The sequence below is a fragment of the Sceloporus undulatus genome, chromosome 3 (genome assembly GCF_019175285.1).
Source record: "Sceloporus undulatus isolate JIND9_A2432 ecotype Alabama chromosome 3, SceUnd_v1.1, whole genome shotgun sequence".
Classification (NCBI taxonomy): Eukaryota; Metazoa; Chordata; class Lepidosauria; order Squamata; family Phrynosomatidae; genus Sceloporus; species Sceloporus undulatus.
The window spans coordinates 41,394,600-41,416,221 of NC_056524.1; the positions used below are offsets into that span (position 1 = coordinate 41,394,600).

The 21,622-nt window shown below is 39.2% G+C and overlaps 1 protein-coding gene across 7 annotated transcripts in view; it reads left to right on the forward strand.

Annotated features, from left to right (window-relative positions):
* The window catches only part of ZBTB20 (zinc finger and BTB domain containing 20), a 642,360-nt gene that overhangs the window by 454,410 nt on the left and 166,328 nt on the right, over window positions 1–21,622 (forward strand). For all 7 annotated transcript variants that reach the window (XM_042458100.1, XM_042458099.1, XM_042458096.1 and 4 more), the window contains one exon: window positions 20,062–20,125. The gene's annotated coding sequence lies outside the window, so the exon portion shown is untranslated. The remainder of the gene's footprint in view (window positions 1–20,061; window positions 20,126–21,622) is intronic.

The window sequence follows — 21,622 nt, forward strand, 5'->3', positions numbered from 1 at the left end:
TACTTCTGAGTAAATATATTCAAGATCTAGCTGCAGTTGGGAAAGTTAAGGCAACCTATGGACAAAGCAGGAGTCAAAGAAGAGGAGACATACTAGCCTCATTCACATGTTATTTGCTTAAAAGGACATTATGTGTTTAAAGGGGTCATGGACCTCTGAATTTGGGTCTTCTCCAAAGACACATAGCCCCATCATCTGTCCACATGTTAGCCTGGGTACTATAGGCCCGGTACACATGGGCCGTTTGTGATGCCCTCTTCACGTGCTAGGTTTCCCTGAGGGCGGAGCGCCCACACACCCCACAACCCTAGCATGTGGCAAGGGCGTAACATGGGCACAGCCATTGTTACATAAGCACTGTGTGGCATCAGCATGGCACTGTGCGGCACTGACATAACCAGCGTGCCAGTGGCACACTTGTTACGCCTCCACCATGGCATAAAAAGAATCCACTTTTTATGGGTTCTTTTTCCTCCACAGGGAAGCCACGCAGTTTGGCAGCTGCGGCTTACCTGCGGAGGAAAAACAGGCACCAGCAGGCCACCCTTTTTAGGCGTTGTGGACCGTGCCATAGTTAGGCTATCAAAGCAAATAATATTTTAAGATAACGTTTTTATTAGATTTATTGTTTAATGCTTTTTAAATTGTATGTACCACATATTGTGGGAGAAAAGTGAGATATAAATCAAATAAATACAGTTGTGATGTCCTCAAAAGCAGAATTCAGAAAGAGGATTCAGCTGAACTTGCAGCTAGGCCAACCATTTTATACAACATTTTATACCACCATCAAAAACTTGCCCCATCTCTGCTGTGAGATATTCGTTCATGGAGGCCATTCTGTGGATTTTTGTCTGGCAAAATGTCTTTTTGGTTTAAAAGTATATGATAACAGTTCTGTGTTTGAAGCTGAGTAGTTCTGGTTTTGCAGGCTGTCTGAATAAAGAGGCCACCTGAGAAGCACATGTGGTTCATTCTGAAAACTTTGGAAAACAAAAGGGTAGAAACAACCTTTCTAAATAAGAGGCAACAGTGCTAGTGGCAACTTAGAAATTTGTCCCCTTCTTTCCTTTAAGCCCAGCTAATAGTGAACATTCACCAGTGAAGAAAATTACTATTTAAGCAGGGGAGGGTGTCTTTTGAGCAGATGCAGAATAGTTCACATATTGAGATGAAACCTTGATATTAAATGGGAGACCACAATACACCCTCTCTTCAGGACAAACCTTGTTTCCCTGGCATCTCCAGTTGAATGCTACAGGTAATTGAAAGGAAAGACCTCTTTTATATTCTGCTAGCACTGTTACTAGTCAGCACTACATTAGATGGACAAATATTCTGACCTGGTGAAAATAGGTTCCACTACCTGCTTCCTTTTCTCTATTATTCAAAGAGAGGAGATAGTTACCATAGCATGAAGGTACTCTCCAGCAGTTGTTTCACTGAGTCTCTTGGAAGCAAAGTACCTGAAATAGCTGCTGCTCTGCCTCCTTCCTATGTATATGGAAAGGAAATCTATGGCAATTGCAACAATTATACCTGTATTACAGTGGATCTTTGTTATACGCTGGGGTTTGGTTCCAAGATCCCCCGTGTATAACAAAATCCGTGTATGCTCAAGTCCCATTAAGTATAATGACATAACAAAATGGTGTCCCTAATAAAAATGGAACATCAAGGTAAATTTATACTTTTTTGGAACATTTTCAAACTGTGTATGCTTAAATCCGTGTATAAAAAATCAGTGTATAAGAAGGACTGACTGTACCTCCTACTTTTCATTTTGCCCCTTCTAAGGTTTGAGAGTGAAATGGGTCACTCAGGAAAAACTGTTTTTCACCTCTTCCATTCATATGTTGAGGTGTAATATAAGGCATGCTAAGATTTGAACAGTTTATATTACACACTAGACACAGAGATATTTAAGTTCATCAAGTAGCTGCATGGAAATAATGTGATGGGGGAAATTTCAGTTGCTTAATTTTGACTTACCATATTGCTGCTATCAAGGCACAGAAAAAGTCAGAAACCTGGCAACCTTAATTAACATTGTTGATGCAGTCAGCCATCAGTATAACACTAATATAGAATTGTGTCTTTCTTATTAAAGCCTTTATTATGAAAAGGAGAAAGAAAAAATAGAAATTGATTATCCTTTAGCAGATTGCAGCAGATAAGCCAATTTTATAGTTGAGACAATTGCACAAGCTACTGTATTTCTGATCCAGGATTTCTGGTATAGGCATAAGAGACATAAACTTTTTTGCAAGGAAAAAAGGCTGATAAAGTTGCCAAGAACAGATATTTTGTAATCTGTGCTAAATCTCTGCTGGGAAAACATGAACAGCAACGAAGCTGAGAAGACACTAAAAGAAATTTAGGGCAAAGTGCCAGACGCCCAGACGGAAGCAGAATGTGGACCAAAAAGATTGCGACAATCGGGTAATTATGGTTTATGAATTTCAGCTTTAATCTGTAGTTCAGTGAATCCTGATTAAATATCTGTTAAACACAATTAAAGTTTGTTTTTGTATTTCACCGTCTTGATCAGAATAATTAGAGACTGCGTGTTTCATGTCAAAAGTAGCAAGAGGAATTTAGTGAATGAACATCGTTTTTAAAAGCCATTTGTAGCACCAGCTGTTGGCATTATTATATATTTTAGTGTTATCAGCATAAAGATGGGCCTTCTCATCACTGAATGTTTTCTAGCAGGACAAGAATTTATGCTTGTTGCAGAATGGAAGAGAACAGTACTGGCCATAGGATAGTGATTGAAAAGCATGCAATAAGTCACTAGTCCTCAGAATCTGCAGAAGCACACAAAAAGTTTAAACAACAACCTATTAGGCAAGTGGGTTGTATGCCAAATATAAACTTAATTGAAAGAAATAGTAATGAAGCATATACTTGCTCCTCTGTTTATCTGTTGCTTTGTCATCCCAGTTAGGGATCTCTTTAAGGTTCTAAAAATCACTTCAGAGCTCCTCCTATCTGCTAATAAAATTCTGCACTTCAAACACAAAATATAAATATCTTGCATGTCTTATCCATTGTTTTTGACAGCAGCTATTTTGTCTATTAAGAACATATCTGTCAAGTTCAGTTCTGCTTATTTCCTCATTTTTCCGCCATTACGTTTGTTCTGTCCCTTTTTCTACACCAGTCTGCTATTTCTAAGAGCCAGACAAAAAAGTGGAAATATCACTGGTTTGGAAGATGATATGTGAGCCAAACAAATTTCACCCTCGTGCCTATTACTGATCTTTACAGCAGGAATGAGAAATATGTGGTTTATCAGATTTTGTTGGACTACATCTTTCATCACCCCTAGCTAATATAGATAGAAGTGGGGATATAGCTGAGGCCAACTTGTTGTCACATGGATTCAGCCCCTCCCAAGTATTAATATAACAATGTCGCAAATATTCTCTTTTGTATTAATGCCTTTCATAAAATGTGCTTTACAAAACTATGGAGGATGTTCAAGATGAATTTCAGTATATGCATAAAAGTAGTCTATCCAGTGCTGGCTAGGGGTGGGGTGGGGATTTGAGAGATACTTTCTACAAAAATTATTGTCCTTTAAGATAAATATGAGTGCTGAAGTTTCACATTTATGCAGTGGTTAGAATGCTTGACTGAAACAAGTATATTATATTCAAAGGATCTTATACAGTAAAGCTCAACATGGTTTGTTTGTTTGTTTGTTACATTTCTGTGCTAACCTTTGTCTAAGGAACTAAGGGTGGTCTCTATGGTCTCCATCTACACATAGTTTTTACTATAAGTTTGGTATAGCTAATCCAATGTGAGTATGATAAGAGAATGCAGCATTATTTATACCTTAATAGATAATTAGGTAATTGAGGCATTTAGTTAGCCCTTCCTTCTGAGTAAGCATTTGAATATTCTTTCAAACAGCAATATACTTTCAATAACAAAACAGTGAAAAGTCTTTCATTTTAACCATCTTATGCTCTTGCCTAAAAGAAAAAGAAGCAAAAAAGAAAAAGTAGTCGACAAGTGACTACAGATTTCCAAACAGGCCTTTGGGGAGAGCCACAATCATTCTAATACCAAAATGAAACCAAGGTTAATGGAGAAATTGTTGACTACAACTTTAAAATCAAAGCTGTGTTTAAAGATAACATCAAAGGCATATAAAATATGGTTGCCTTTTTATAAACTATAAGCCCTGCAGATATGGTACCCCTAACAGAGTAGAGAGAGAAAGGATCAAAGCAAAGACTATCATATGAGTCTGTTTAAGCAAGAAATTATATCTAGAGTCAATCTGTGAAGACATGTTAGAGCTGAGACTTCCATAACACTGATATTATTTACTGAAATTTGCAGACAAGGGTATAGTAACTAGGGTATAGTAATAGGCTAGCTAACTGGAAAGAAAAATGAGGTATTAATAAAAATTAATAAATAAGAAAATCAAGGAGAGCATTAGCTGGCTGGTAGTAGAAAGAGGTTAGAATATCTATAGGAATGTACTGTTGTCATTACTAAAATAAAACAGAATGGTAACTATTGTCATGTATGTGCCTTCACATAGACTCAGATTTATGGCACCCCATCATAGGGTTTTCTTGGCAAGATTTATTCAGAGGAGAGGTGCTACTTCTTTCCTTTTAAGTTGAGAGGGTGTGACTTGCCCAAGGTCATCCAGTAGCTTTTCATGGCTGTGCAAAGATTTGGAGTCTGATTTCCCCGAGTCCCAGTCCAACATTCAAACTGCTGAATTTTAAAATGCACACATCACCAATTGTCACAGTTCGGATTCTTTATATGATTGAGTCTGCCTTCTAAATACACCAAAGTGATCCTTTTCTTCTCAAAATATTTTTAATTGCAGATAAAAGCTAGAATCTGTTGCTTAACTCAGTGGTTTGTAAACTTTTCTTTGCCACAGACCCCCTTTGAACATATTTTATTGCTGTAGACTCTCAAGGCTTAAGATTTAATAATAATAACTTTAATTTGTTTTATTTATATACCGCTATTCCAAAGATCATAGCGGTGAACAGCTAGTAAGCTAATTAGCAAGTAAGCTAATTTGCCCCCAACAGTCTGGGTATTCATTTTAGCGACCTCGGAAGGATGCAAGCCTGAGTCGAGCTTGGGCCCTTTTGCTGGTCTTGAACTCGCAACTTTGTGGTTTTGAGTGAATGGCTGCAGTACAGGCATTTAACCACTGTGCCACCAGTGTTTAAAAACATACTATTAATAATAATAATGATACCTGAACATTGAACCATTAACAATTTATCCAGCCATTAAACCTTCCCTCAAAGGTGCTGGAGACAGGGGGAGAAGACTTTTCTCCTGCTTCTTCCCACCAGTTTGTGACTGACTGGACAGCAGAACATAGCCAGCCAGCCAGTCTTTGCCTTGCCTTCTGTCATGTAGCTACTCTACTCTGGGGAGCATCAGAAGACATTCCTTGCAAAAGAGGAGCCTGGTTTTCTGTGTCCACTTTGCTTGGGTAAGAGCTTAAAAATGTAAAAGTGTGAGCCATTCCTTTTGGTCACTGGGAAGAGGAGGAGGAGCTAGAAGACTCATTTTACAGAGCTGATGGTAGAGGAATTCTGGGACATTCCTTGCAAAAGGATGTCCCAGAATTTGCCTGGGTAAGAGCTTAAAATTTTTCTTTTCACATTCATTTTTATTTTGTATAGTCAAGGAGGGTTTGGAGTACAGAGGAGAAGGTCACCTGGGCACAGTGCTAGAGTACATCTCCTTCAGTTTTACACTTTACTTTTCACTACTCCCCTAAGGGGCTTGTGGGGACTTGCTCAGAGGAAGTGAGTCAGAGACTTGCTTCTGGAACTAGCTAGTAGCCAGGAGCTCTGTACATAACTAGAGTCCCAGTTAACTGAGCCCACTAACAATGCTTAGGGACAAAGGCCAGGCCCACAGGGGTTATTTACACTGTTGTTTAACAGAGGAAGCCCATAGTCTTGTTCAGTGCCTCCTTAAGACTTTTCAGTATGGACACATAGGGACTTGCTGCAGTCACCTGCAACACTTGTGGGATGTTTGTCTTCTTGCCCACAGATGTGGGGAACTTCACCTGCCCCAAGTGCAAGCTGGTAGCCTTCTCAGAAGAGAAAGTACAGCAGCTGGAGGCCCAGGTAGCTACACTTCAGCATCATAGGGAGCAAGAGGTTTTTCTGACCAGAACAGACCAGATGGTCCTGGACAGGAAACAGGAGGAGGAGGTCACTTCACACACAAAAGAAGTAGATAGTTGGAGGAATGTCACACACAGAAGTAGGGAAACCAGGGAATGTTCTGTGAGCTTGCAGCTGCAGAATCAATTTGAATCTCTCTCTATTATCAAGGATGATGAGGAACAGCAGCAGGGACAGACTTTGGGGACAGAGCAGGGGACCCTGGGAGTACCACCAAAGGGAACAGCCACTGCTAAGCCTTGGAGGAAGCGTGTGGTGGTCATGGGGGACTCTTTGCTGAGAGGCACTGAACCAGGGGTTTCTGATCCTGACAAGATATCTTGGGAGGTGTGCTGTCTCCCTGGGGCAAAGATCCATGATGTGACAGAGAGGCTGACAAGACTTGTCAAGCCAACTGACTGTTACCCCTTTCTTTTGGTTCATGTGGGAACCAATGACACTGCAAGGCATAGCCTTCAGAATATCATAAGGAACTATGAGGCTTTGGGTAGGAAGTTGAAAGAGATGGATGCACAGGTTGTCATCTCATCTCTTCTCCCAGTCAAAGGGCATGGTCCAGGAAGGGAGAGGAAAATAGCAGAGGTGAATAACTGGCTCCGGAGATGGCGCCACCAAGAGCGATTTGGATTTTTGGATCATGGTCTGAGATTTCATGAGGAGGGACTTCTGGCAAGGGATGGGTTGCATCTCATGCCAGTTGGCAAAAATGTTTTTGCCAATAGCCTCAAAAATCTGATCAGGAGGGCTTTAAACTGAGTTATGTGGGGGAGGGAGCCAGTATTCCGGAAGGCAAAAGGGCTAGAGAAAATAGTCAAACTTTCATAGAGGGAACAAGACAAACAGTGCAAGGACCCAAAAATGGGAGGCAACTTGCACAGACAGCAAGTAAAGGGGACCCTTGGTCTGCGATGTCTCTACACTAATGCACAGAGCATGGGAAATAAGCAAGATAAACTTGAACTCCTAGAACAACAAAGCAAATATGATATAATAGGCCTCACTGAAACCTGGTGGGATGAGTCTCATGGTTGGAATGTAGAAATAGAGGAGTATAACCTTTTCAAGAGAAATAGGCCAAACAGGAAAGGAGGAGGAATAGCCTTATATGTCAGGGACATTTACACCAGTGAAGAGATCCAGGACATCAGTCCTGGAAGCCAGGTGGAGAGCATCTGGATAAAAGTTAAAGGGGAGGGAAACAACAGGGATGTTATTGTGGGAGTCTACTACAGACCCCCAAGTCAGACGGAGGAACTGGATGATGCCTTTCTAGAACAGATGACCACACACTCAGAAAAGAGAGATGTAGTAGTGATGGCCAACTTCAACTACCCTGATATTTGCTGGAAGTCAAACTCAGCCAAATCCTCAAGGTCTAGCAAATTCCTCTCTTGCCTTGGAGACAATTTCATTGTCCAAAAGGTGGAAGAGGCAACAAGGGGATCAGCTATTTTTGATTTGATCCTAACCGACAGGGATGACCTAGTTAATGGAGTGCAAGTGATGGGATCCTTAGGTGGGAGTGATCATGTTCTCCTGGCGATTGTTATACAATGGAAAGGAGAAGCCAGACATAGTCAGACAGGCATTCTAGTCTTTAGGAAAGCTGATTTTAGTAAACTTAGAGAAATATTGGGAGTGATCCCATGGTCAGGAATACTAAAAGAGGTGAGAGTTCAAGATGGATGGGAGTTTCTGAAGGGGGAGATACTGAAGGCACAATTTCAAACAGTTCCATTGAGGAAGAAAAATGGGAGATGTCTCAAGAAACCAGGATGGATGACTAAGGAACTTTCAAATGAGCTAAGTTTTAAATGGAATATGTAAAAGAAATGGAAAAATGTGGAAATCACCAAAGAGGAATTCAAACAAATAGCAAGCCTGTGTAGAAAAGCTAAAGTGCAGAATGAACTCAGGCTTGCTAGAGAGGTTAAGAACAACAAAAAGGGCTTTTTTGGATATGTCTGCAACAAAAGGAAGAAGAAGGAAATGGTAAGGCCACTGCATGGAGAAGATGGCAAAATGCTAACAGAAGACAGAGAAAAGGCAGAATTACTGAACACCTTCTTTGCCTCGGTCTTCTCAGAAAAGGAAAAGGGTGCTCAACCTGAGGATAATGGAGCAGAGGACAGAATAGGGGAATTTCAGCACAGGAAAAGTAAAGAGATATTACAGGAATATCTGATTAAACCTGGAATATTGTGTCCAGTTCTGGACACCACAATTAAAAAGGGATATTGAGAAACTGGAGCATGTCCAAAGGAGGGTGACTAAAATGGTGAAGCGTCTGGAAACCATGCCCTATGAGGAACGACTTAGGGAGCTGGGTATGTTTAGCCTGAAGAAGAGAAGATTAAGGGGTGATATGATAGCCCTCTTTAAATACTTGAAGGGTTGTCATATTGTGGAGAGAACGAGCTTGTTTTCTGCTGCTCCAGAGACTAGGACCCGGAGCAATGGGTGCAAGCTACAGGAAAAGAGATTCCACCTCAACATTAGGAGGAACTTCCTGACAGTAAGGGCTGTTCCACAGTGGAACACACTTCCTCGGAGTGTAGTGGAGTCTCCCTCCTTGGAGGTCTTCAAACAGAGGCTGGATGGCCATCTGTCGACGATGCTTTGATCTGGATTTCCTGCATGGCAGGGGGTTGGACTAGATGGCCCTAGTGGTCTCTTCCAACTCTACGATTCTATGATTCTAAGATGACTGAGGAGTTTATCACACTAAGGGAGATCCCATGGGAAAACGTTAGTTAAACACAATTTAAAGTACATTCAAATTTAAACCAAACTTGCAAATTTGGTTAGTTTATCACACTAAGGGTCTGCCCAAGTGAAATAACGCAAAATTAATCTGAACACAAAACAGAGAAAAACAGCACCTCTTGTACCTTCAGGTTGTTCCGAAAGTAAAAAGCTGCCGGTTTTCCCTGCTTGGCATTATTTCATGTTAACTGTGATGTCGTATGATAAACTTTGGGCATTTCCAGTTTTTTTGCTTTAAATCTCATTTAACTCCAGTGCTGGGGGGGGGGGGTTAGTCCACCCACTCTTCTTAACTCCCTCCTTTCTTCTCCTGCCTCAGCCTCCTCTTGCCCTGATGAAGAAGGGAAAAAAGGGGGTTGGTGTATTTCTGATATAGGAGACTGGACTACTGTCAGTTGGAAAGAAGCAGGGAGAGAGAAAAGGCTGGCTGTCTGTCAATCAGCTGTACTATTGCTCAAATGCTCAGCTCCTTGGCTTGCCTCCTCTCTGCAGCAGCATGGCCATACGGCAAGCAACAACCAACCAACCAACTTTTGCCTTGGCTCCTGTCATTTAGCTACTCCCTTGCGGGGAGGAGATGGGCTGAGCAGCCTTCAAGCCTCCATTTTCCCCCTGTGAGGACACTGCATCCACTTGGGGATCCATGGACCATAGATTAAGAACCACTGGCTTAACTGACTCTTTAGAGGATCCTAATGTGCCTTCCTAATGCCATCCCTTTTATACCACACAAATTATTTAACCATGATTAGAGCTAGGGACATATCTGCTTAGAATCAGACTAGATTCCCCTTTTCATTCATATTCAGATATATTCACATTTCCAATAACCTACCTACAGATAGCTTTAAGTGGTTTCTTGTCCCATGATATCATAAAGAAACATGGCTACTAAAACTTAGCCTGAAAAGATGGAAGTAATGAACTAGTGTGATTTGATTCACGTGTGTGATATCATACATGACATGTCTAGTGCGTATAAGTGAACAGACCCATGTCACGGCAATCTATATGACCAGATGGACCAAGGAAGAGATGAGCAAAGGATACAAATATGTTGAGCAACAAAATTTTAACTCCAAGTATCAGCAGCTGGCTGTTTTTCCATGTGTGGTGACATAGGTTAAGTCAATCAGACATGTTCAGCATTCAGTATCTATTCATGAATTACATGTGTGAAAAACCATATTCCAAGGTACAGTGGAATTTTGCCTTCATCTAAGCCAGAGAGCACAAATATTCAAGAATATGAAAAGGAGAAAGAAATGGTATATGAGTAACAGAAGCACATATACAAGGAATGTGATCATAATATCAAATGAGAAAAATGAGATGGGAAACAGTATTCTGAACAGCGGATGACAGAGGGAGAGTCATCCTTTAATGAAAAAACTATTTTTGAACGGAATGTATTTTTAACTAAATACAAGATGTGAGCAATACATGTAGTGGAAGCCAAACATAGCCTGAGAACTGCAGTAACATTAGATTCCATAGATATGTTGTCTAAAAGCACATATGGTAACTATACATGGACTGTACAGAAGATAAAGGAACAGAATTAAGCACACTCCATTTGTGTACATACAATGACTATAACTGAAATAACAGCAACAGTTCTGGGTAAAAATATTTGTGTTTGAACGCAAGGCATTCTGAGAATAACAACTTTTCTGAGAGAACAATTTCCAATACAGTCAGATCAACTATAGTCAGACCTATGACCCGCTAGCAGTCAGCATTGGTTTCAGCACTTTTTATGAACTTTCTACATACATAACACCTCCAAGCTTATGGAAACATAACAAAATATCCTCTGAGATCATCTACATGATTTGTTTGGAATTTCCTATATGAAACTTTTTATATCTGAAACACTAAGTAGGGTGTTTTGTATTCAATTGTACTGCTATACTTTTTTTAAAAAAAATCATAAGCGTTGAAAAATCTAAAGAAATTGGGACTCATTTTATTTGTTTCCTGTTTCTGATCTCAAACGTATTTTTGCAAGCATATTTTGAAATTATTTCAGTAAGTTAGGAATATAGCATTTTAAAAAACCGAACTAAGGCTTGGTGGGAGGGGAGAGACTATGGTAAAAAAATGTTTCCATAGTCTGGCCAGGGCTTTAAAGACCATATGCTGCAATTCTTGCTCTAAATAATGGGTCCACCTCTGGGTGGCCTCAACCATTCAGGAGGTTCATTCATACTGAGTCAGGCCATTGCATATTTCATCCATTGCTATCTTCCTTGACTGGAAACAGCTAAATGGAATCTCACCCGAAGGCTTTTTAATGCTTTTTGCCTGAAAAATCTTTGGAATTGATAGTGTCAGGGTTATAAATGTAAAGAAGGTATTCTGCCTCTGCTCAAGGGCACCATGGACCGGAACAGATGGTCTGGAAGGAGCAGTCAGAGGCCTACCAACACAACACAGTTTGAGCCCAGGAAGGCCTTAAAAGGGACAAGGGAGCAAGGTGGACAACAAGAGGCCAAGGGTTGCAACTGCAGGGCCTGCCTAGAAAGGGAATCTGTCACACAGCGCTGCTATTCTTTTTATAAGGCTACAACAGGCATGAAAAATAGGCTTAGGCTGTCTTTAGATGCACAGAACAAGCACTGACTAGCTATGTGGAATAGATTGCTCTAAAACAGGATAATCTCTCATTTGACATTTTCTCACCTGGTTTCCTTACTGGAATCTATATAGGGCACATCAGTGCTGCAATTTTTAGTTACTCCATCAAAGAATACACTTTAAATTCATTACCTCTGTTTATTGTAAGTGTAGAAGAGACATCACTTTCATTCCCTCTCTACAGTGGTTTGTAAGTTCTGAAACAATCTTTTTGGCTAAAATTTCTCATGCATGTTCTAAGCTCAAAGTGTTTTGGAAAGTCTCAAAAAAGAAATCCATTAATCCACTTATGAGGACCAGACATTGCAATAAGTGTACATACAGTTATTTTTAATGACCTACTTATTTCAATAACGGTACATTATTTTCTCCTTGCTTTTATATTTTAAAGTTTAAATGCTGTCTTTTTTTAAAAAAATCAAAACTTTTTTTTGTTCCAATTTTCAAAGAGCCCAACTCTTCTTCTTTCTTCATTCATTTTAATGAAACTGTTCACAGAGAACACTTGCCTTTGCAAAGAGATCAGCAATAGGTCAGGTGCATAACCTGGTTGCTTTTCTTATGAGCTGTTCTCCACCCCACGCATAATATAATAGTTGTAACATAATAGTTGAGAAACATTTCACAAGTGGCTAGGAGTTCTGTGCACTAAAGAATAGCTTTGCGGTCAAAAATTGTGATGGTGCTTTTAAATCCATTACTAATTATAAATATAGCAAATGCAAATTTAGAATATCCCCCCAGGCTTTACTTTATGTGCAGTAAAATATAAATTATAAGGCATTGTCTATTGTTTAATTATTTGAAGGATCTTCAACATCCTTCAAATCATGAAAGAATAGCTTCTATTTGAAAATTAAGTCAGTCCCAGTCAGAAAATCAGTTCTATTTTGCCTGATGCTAAAGAGACCTGGGTGCAGAGGGCAAGTCCATTTGCAAGTTTCATGCAGCGTTCCACTCCTGACATAGAAAAGGAAGGAACATCCCACTCCCACTGTGTGCAGAGTGGACCTCCAGAGATGACTGAATGCTGAAGCTGCTTTCATTCCAGTGTAACTCATTCTGCAACCCATGAACTGGCTGTGAGAACTAAGATGCTGTGGATTTCATGTTCACCCGGGAACCACCATTTCAAGACCAAGTCACTTGCATTAAAACATGTCCCACATAAATGCTTGTTTTTGCATGCCACAGTCCCCTGAATTCTGTGTCACTTTGAGTTTCCAGATCCCCTTTCTTTGGAATCTTCTTTACTCTTTTTGTGCTCTTCCTCCACACCCAGCCAACTTCCTAAAATTGATATAGTCTCATATTGGTATCTGAATTTGCAATGTTTGTTCCTCAGCACTGATTCTTCTCCATTATATAGACAGAATATAAGGAAAGCCAGGGAATAACTCTACCTATCTTTAAGTCTCATTAATGACCTCTCTCTAAGGGCCAAAGTAGACATGAAAGGAAATGCTTGTTACCTACAACTGATCTCCTTTCCCTCTCACAGTGGGATTTACATACCTCAGCAATCAGACTTGAAAATTAAAACTCTACCTTATAATGAATGATCACAAAAAATCATGATAAATGTAATATGAGTTGCTGAGGAAAATTATGCTATGACAAACATATGTCTTTCACACCTTCTAAAACCTAAACAGCTAATCTAATTTGAGACTTAATTTTATTGTGAATTCCTCTTTCTCATCTTTTTTTCATCTCTACAGAAGCTGAAGTCACAATATACAACTATGCCCTTAAATTCATGTTAATTCATTCCCTCATAGTCTCTCTTTCTCTGTGGGGGTGAAACAGATGGGCAAAATAAAGTGGTTTCCAGCCACTTTGAAGGTGGGACTTTTAGAAATCACATGCCTCAAAAGCAGCTGGAAAACAGACCAAAGCTACACTCTGGGGCTAAAAACCAGAGCGAAAAGAAGCCAGGATAGTCCAATTCAGGGTGAAAATGCATATCTTTGTGCCTGCATATAAATGCCCCAATGTGATTGTGGGGCTGCATCAAAGAAAAAAAATGAAAGTGTGACAACTCCAATGGGTGTAATTACAATATATACAAACCAGACAGTACAACAGGGGGCATGGGTTGAAGGGGGCATCTAGGGGGGCCCTCAATGATTGTGCTTTGCCAATGGATCACTCACACACCGATGCCCCGATGCCTTGTACAGGTGAAGCATTGGATATGTGACTGTGTGGCCTATCAAAGGAGCAGCCATGCAATGCAATGGCATCTGGGTGGATATGGGAGTTATTTGGAGGTTGTAGGTGGTGTTCTTGTGCGATAGTGCATATTCATGGTGGGGAGGCAACAAACAAATTACACAGCGGCATGACTTGATGCCACGCTGGGCGGTCCATCAGTTTATCTTTGGCCCGCCTTGGGAGTGGGCCATGTGGGCAGTGGGGTTTCGACCTTCTTTTAGGAAAAGCAGGAATTAGATGCTTTTTCCTGCCCATCTGCTCCATCCCTATGTCTTTAAAAAAGCCTTTAGTTTACCATTTTGTTATTGTTAGCTGCCCTCAAGTTGGTTCTGACTCATGGCGACCCTGTGGATGAGACATCTCTAAGAATCCCTATCCTCTACTGCTCTGCCCAGACCCCCAATTGAGTCTATCCATCTGATTATTGGTCTTCCTCTCTTTCTTCTACCTTTCCTAGCATTATTCTTTTTTCTAGTGAGCCGTTCCTTCTCATGATGTGGCCAAAATACGATAGTCTCTACTTGATCATTTTAGCTTCCAAGGAGAGACCTGGTCTAATCTGTTCACAAACCCATTTGTTTGTTTTCTTGGCTGTCCATGGTATCCTAAGTACTCTTCTCCAGCACCATATTTCCAATGAGTTGATTTTCTTTCTGTCTGTTTCCTTCACTGTCCAGCTCTCACATCTGTACATGATAATTGGGAATGCAATGGCCTGGATGATTCTGACTTTAGTGCTCAGTTGTATGCCTTTGCTCATTATTTTCCCCCCAATAAAACAATTTCTGAAAAGTTTGATTCACTTCTATGAAGGTGATACATGAGAATATTGGTTTCTGAGCAGTGGTTCTCCCTATCATATGAGAAATCCTGTGATCTTAAATGTTTCATGAAAAACTTAGTCCCTGACTGAATTGGATTAATAGAAAGACGTTTAAAAACAGATGTCCAAAGGAAGCATTATAATTCAAGTCTGAATCCCTGGGGAGAAATAGCAGATAAGTGTAAACCATGGTGAGCTAGATGGTTTTTGCTTTCTTTAATGTAATGCCTGATATCCTGAAGTATTTTATCAGATTGCAGTCAGGCATGAATTTTGTAAATAAAACATATATTGAACTGTATGTTTACATGAGCATGATAGTTTTATCTTTCTCCCAAAATGTGCATATTTGATCAGTTCTTTTGCTAGCACTAACTAGACTTAATTTAGTAGAGATAGGTTTCTTCAGTGTGAAGCCAATATGAAATTTGTTCTGTAAACTTTACCAAATTTCTGTGATTTCTGCGTGACTAAATAAAATTAATTATATACCACTGACATAGCTTTTTTCCATTTAATTTTACATATTGAACTGAAAGTTGTTAATGTTTTAAGTCTTTGCTACTTTTTGTAAATTAAAGGGGTTTTTTCCCTATGATGATTTTCTGCAGTAATGAAAAGGACATTAGCATAGGCAGGAAATTAATCTAGCACTCTAGAGATTAATATTAATCTGGTAATGTACTGTCCTCATGATTTCGGGAATCCTTTCTCTTGTGGTGCATTATTGCCATGTATTTATAAGCTGCTGAGGTAAGGATACCTCATGCTTAAAATATACCCTCACATGTCTTTTTTTTTTGGCTTTGTATACCAATACTATTGGCTTTCTTTCAAGTGGTGTTATACATACAATAAGCGAGGATGTGCTCAAACCACAATTTTTCAAGAGCACAATTTGGGACTTCCAAAAAACAGTCCAATTTTGTTTGGACTTACCTGGAAACAGTCCAGTTCAACTCAGGCCCCTGTTGTGATTCAGATATGAAAAGATCCATGCCTGTCACTGTCCAGCTCTGGCAGTTTTAAAATGGTGATTACCTTTTTTTTTGTCATAGTTTAATTTCATTTATGGTAGTAGTCGCTTAAGAAATCTGTGTTTGTTTTGCATGCCTGTATACATTTTCCCCAAGCAAGCTTTCTATGCAGAATTTGATGCTGTTTGAACTGACAGGTGTTGCTTGTGAGGAGAATAAGCCACCAAAGTTTTGCATGCATGGGAGAAGGAGTTTTGTGCAAGAGTGGTTTTCAAAAAAGGACAACTTTGTTTGATTGTTTGTTTGTTTTTGGTGGGATTTGTGAAAATGACTGAAGAGGAGTGGGATTTATATGTGATTTCTTCTCCTTACCCCATTTCTTGTGTATGCTTTCAAAATGTGTGTGAAAAAAGTATATGTCATTTGCAAAGCTTAGACTAGAACACATACTTCTTTGGACTAAAACACACAGAATTTCTAGCTAGCATGGTCATTTTGTCAATTTTAGTACAACTTGGCCATACTCTGTCATAGGTTCTTTCATTCACATTCAAACTGCTAATGAATCTTCAGGATTTATTAGGTTGCTTTGAAGGAGCCCTGCTTTGATGTGGGCATTCCTCAAATCTGTTTTATTCAGCCAGATTCACCTTGGGATTTCTCCAAATCCAAAGTACATCCCTAATATTGCTTCATATTTTTATTATAGGTTTTTCTATTTTTGTCAAATTGTCCTGGGAATTTATTGAATCAAAAGGCCATCTATATATATTTTAATATCAATACAAATGCATGGTTTCATATCAACATAAACTATAAAGTATTAAATTGTTTAACTACAAATCCTAGATACACTTTTTAAAAGCTCTGTTCAACACAAAATTGTATGTATCCTTTTCCCCAAAAAAGCTCTATTAGACTTGTATCTGAGTAAACATGCATAAGGTTGTTAGAAAATGCCAGTTTCTTATGTCCTATTATGCACTTAAAAACCAACAGTGACTAGAGAGGCTTTAGTCTGATTATGTATGGCTTTTCTAACAGTGTGTTATGGGCATCATATTTTTACAGTGTTATACAGCAACTTGCAGTAAAAACTGATTTTTAAATATTAAAATATTTTATTATGAATGAATAGTTTAAATGTAAAGCCCATATGCTAAGTCAGAGCAGAACTGGGAAGGTTACTTTTGAGAAGGATGAATATAATAATACGTATGTTGAAGCCACCCATAACTGAGCAGTTGTGAGGCGATCCTCTGGGGCCCAGAACATCATTCTGCCATGGCCTGGTGTCATATTGGTGACTTCAATATGATGTCATATTCAGTTTTGGGTTTTTTGTTTTGTTTTGTTTTGTTTTTTAAAAGTGACTTTCCAAGCTCTGATTTTATGTCGTCTTCTGCTGTTTGAGCTAGCAAAACTGAATTTATAATGTAGAGATTCAGGACACTCTTGTTTTAAAGTTTATTTCTTTCTATATTTAGCCCACCCTTCTGAAAGCTCGGAGCACACAATCTATAAACAGAACAGTTCTGTTGCAAGAGATTCTGTAACTTTCTACCATATTAATGCTGCCCCCTTCCCCTAGGGCTAATACAAGTAACAAAATTTCTTTTTTAAAAATGTGCAGGAATGGTCTTAGGCAACCTTAGAAGTGTACAGAAAGGGGAAGAGTAGCGGTTGCCTAGTAATGGTGTAATAATTTCAATCAGTTCCATTCAAAGTGAAGGTCCAAGCCATTAGCTGCCAACCCACAACAAATGTCTAGGAAAGAGAGAGAGAGAGAGATGTAGACAATGGACACAAATATAGTATAATGCCATGGCATGTTAGAGGGGAGAGTTAGTTGCCCACATCAGATGGCCTGAGACACACTGATTAAGATGACCTAGAGAGCAAGCACCCATATGATAGGGAGCCTTGTGGCACAGTGGTTAAATACTGATACTGCAACCACAAGGTTGCGAGCTTGATGTCAGAGGCACCAAGGTTGACTCAGCCTTCCATCCTTTCATAGGTCAGTAAAATGAGTACCCAGATTGTTGGGGACAAATAACTTACAGACAGTAAACCAGAATGCTGAATTCACTGATAAGCAGTATAGAAATGTACATGGTGTTACTATTGCTGCCTTTCTATTAATGTTGCCCATTGCTCCAGATAATCCAATTGCTTGGTTATCTTAAACAGAATAAGAGGTTACACTAACCACAAAGGTGCGCGGAAAGGCTAGCGTTGATTTTGAAGGGTAACTTCCATCAATATGAATAAACCATGTCATTTAAGTTCAAGAAACTTAAATTCCAAGCCCTATCAACATAGAAAATAATTTCAGAAAAGAAAGCCCTGTGTGGAGCATTGTTTCCTACTGACACTTTGTATATACCTTTAGAATATACGTTCATGCATTTTCACTTAACAAAAAAAAACCCTACATAACAAGAAAACTACATTTTTAATTCATTAAATCTCCCTCCACTGTTCATGAAAGATTAAAAAGAGCTAGGTTTTTGTATAAGAAGAGGATTGATTGGTGTCATGTACATATTTCTTCATTTCTGTTTATGCAAGATAATGAGAGTATTAACATGGAGGTGGAATAATGGTGTTTATAATTCCATCACCACTGTTTATATAAGATAAAAACAGTGCTTTTTAAAAAGTAAAATGGTGAGAGAACATTTGCTGTTATGTACATACATTAATTTCTTCCACTTCTGTTTATAAAGAATGGGGGATGAAAAGGTTTAACAAGTTGAAGTGAAGTCAATGCTGTTTATAATATGGTCCTTGCTGTTTACCTAAGATAAATAAATTTAGAGTATATAATTTTTGTCTCTTCAGAGAGGGGAATTGAGGTGACAGTGTTTGCAGCTATATTGTGTTCTTGTGGCAACTACAGAATTCTTTCCCTTATTAGGAAATATGCAAGATATATGTTAAATCATGCCAATATGAAGATGACATAGTTTCTGAAAACAAAGCAAATATCAAAATGACTTGCCATGCATTAGAACATAGATTCCCTCAAGAGTTTCTGAACAGACAACAGCAGAGGGACAGTGGTGTGCAAATAATTTTAATGGCCTCATGAACAGTTAAACTCTTGCGCTTGCCAAGAATTTGATCCATACTAAATAATTGTTTTTCTCCATAATTCTGTTTTATTCCTAGAAATAAATGATAGTGCAAGTTTAACATGTAGATTGGCTTCTTCTTTGGCTTACCTCAATTCCTTAAACTTGCTGATATCTTGCTAAATAGTATTTTTCCATATAGGTATCCTTTTCTAGATGCTGAATATTTGTTAAGGCACTCTGAAAAGCATTGGCACAAGAAGCTTGGTGGCAGATAAAATTCCTACCTGTTCCCTCCTCCTGCTTGGGTTATGGGTTAAATGGGTTTTCATGTGGAGTAGTAGGAGAGGTGCCAAAGAAGAAAAAGGTGCTCAAAATGAAAAGGAATAGCAAGAGGAGGAATGTTCATGGCAGCATATCCAGCCAGCTTTTGGGAAGCAGTGGTTTGCTGCCTGAAATCACTTCAGCATCTTCCTTGAAACAGAACCTTTCCAACATGCATGTCTGCAGTACAGGTTGCCTCACAAAGAAACACTACACTTCAGCCACAGTGCAATTGTTCTGCTTCCTTAATAGACATTGGCTGCATCTGCATTGCAGAAATAATCTGGTTTGACCTCACTTTAAGTGCTGTGGCTCAGTGCTATGGAATTCTGGGAAATATAGTTTGTTGAGGACATACCAGATTATTACTGCAGTGTAGAAGCAGCCACAGATAATAATTTCTTTGCAAGAGAACCGAAAATCTTAAAAATTTGTTGTATGCTACTGGTGTTTATATGACCTTTTTGAGGAGCCTAGCTAAAAAAACAAAAAGGGCAGAATGATCTGCATGTTCAGGCAGTGTACTTGGAGAATGAAGGAAACTGATAATTATTCGTACATTGTTTGCTTGTGTCAAGCTTTTGTTGCAGAGTCCAAAATAAGTATGTTTCACATGACTAAAATTGAAGTAATAAGGAGTACAATGTATTTAAGAGGTAGCTTTATTGGTGCCTTACTTTCCATTCTGGGAACATGTAGTTAGATGCTGAAAAAACATCCCAACCCTTTTCTTATCATGTACCAGAGTTGACAGACTGCAGAAACGATGCCTTGTTCTATTTTACTGGCCAGAAATATAGTTCTATGATCTATCCCAAGGAGATTCTGTAGGTCTGAATTAGTCATAGCGATTTTCTTTTCTTTAGATGTGACAAAAGCCACTCTGCACTTTTATATATTAACATTAAAGTTTTTGTCATTAACATTTTCTTTGTTGATGATGAAGCCTTTTCTACTTCAAGATTTTGACAGATAATTCAACTAAATCTTCCATGATCATCATGTTCTTTTTACTTTTTCAATTCCAGAAAACAGCAAACATTTCTGAGTTGCACAGAAGAACCAAACAGCCCCAGAATTATTTGCTGTAAGGTAAGCCATCTGTGTAGAAGTCTGTAATGAAAAATGTAAAACCATATGCATTTCCTGTTATCAGCTGCAAACTGAGCTTTGAAAATTAAGAGGCATCTCTGGCTATTCAATGAGCCCTGTCTCCCTGATCTAACAGGCACATTTTGGAAATGGCATATCATGAAACAATTAACCTCAGTTGCTTCAGATTCCTTTTGTTTGTCTATTTGAATTTACAGAGGTGGGCATTCAAAAATGTGCCATAAATTACTTTGCAGCTGTTTGCTTTTCCTGCTTTTTGACCCTTTCCCTTTTAAGATATACAACAGAAAGTTAGCTGTTGCTACCAGTGTTGTAGTGGAGCCAGGACTGACATGGTCAGAGTGCCAGTACTATTTGCTTAGCTCGGATGATGATGTGACCTGCCACCCGCTTCAGGCTTTCCTGTTCTCTTATTGAGTTTAACCTCAGGCCTAATGGTAACTGGAAAACTGGCAAGCGAGTGGCTGGATTTTCCCAGCATATAGAAATACACTTTCAGCACTAGACCACAAATATAGACCCTTTCTATTCCCCCCCCCCCCCCCCCCCCCAGGATTTTCTTCATTCCTGCTTTAAGAGCAAAATAAGTCATTTTGTGGTCACTATTTGGAATCAGTGGAATTTGTGGTCACTATTTATATCCTGCTTTTCTGTTGCCAAACAATCAAAGTGGCTTATATCTAAAATCGGTCCAATACACTGTATATACAGTGTCCCCGTATCCCCCCTAAAAAAGAATTAAACATAGTACAATTAAAATTAGTCTATTAAAAACAAATAACAAATAAAAACAAATCATGATCCATAGACAAGGTGATCAAAACGGCTGAGTCATGGGAAGTACATGATGGGAAGGGGGGTCGTTTATGTTTTTTATTTGGCTAAGGGATTCTATTCAGGAAAAGCCTGCCAGAACAAGTCCGTCTTGACAGCTCTTGACAGTCTAAGTTGGTCATCTGATGGATCTCCTCCGGCAGGGCATTCCACAATCTGGAAGTGGCGGCAGAGAAGGTCCTCCGGGAGTTTGCAGTCAATCTAGATTTTATAGGTTGCAATAAATTCCCCCTGGAGAACCTAAGTGCACGGGGTGGATTATATGGAAGCAGGCGATCCCTTAGGTAGGTTGGACCCAGGAAGTAGGTGATCCCTTAGGTAGGTTGGACTCAGGCCGTGTAGAGCTTTAAAGGTAATAACCAACACCTTGTACTGTGCCTGGAAACCAATAGGCAGCCTCTGCTAGTACAGCTCAGTGTACCTTCTATCTATAAGCAATGCCCAGGATCAGAGGCAACATTCTATATACCTCTTTCAGTTCTCCCATTGCTAGTTCGTACATAGACAAAATAGCAATATCCACATACAGTAGTAGAAAAGGATGTCTGCAGGCATTGGGAAACCCCACTATTGGCAAAAGTACCAATCCCACACACACATTGTTTAGGAGTAGATACCCCAAAAATGTCAGTCAACAATCAT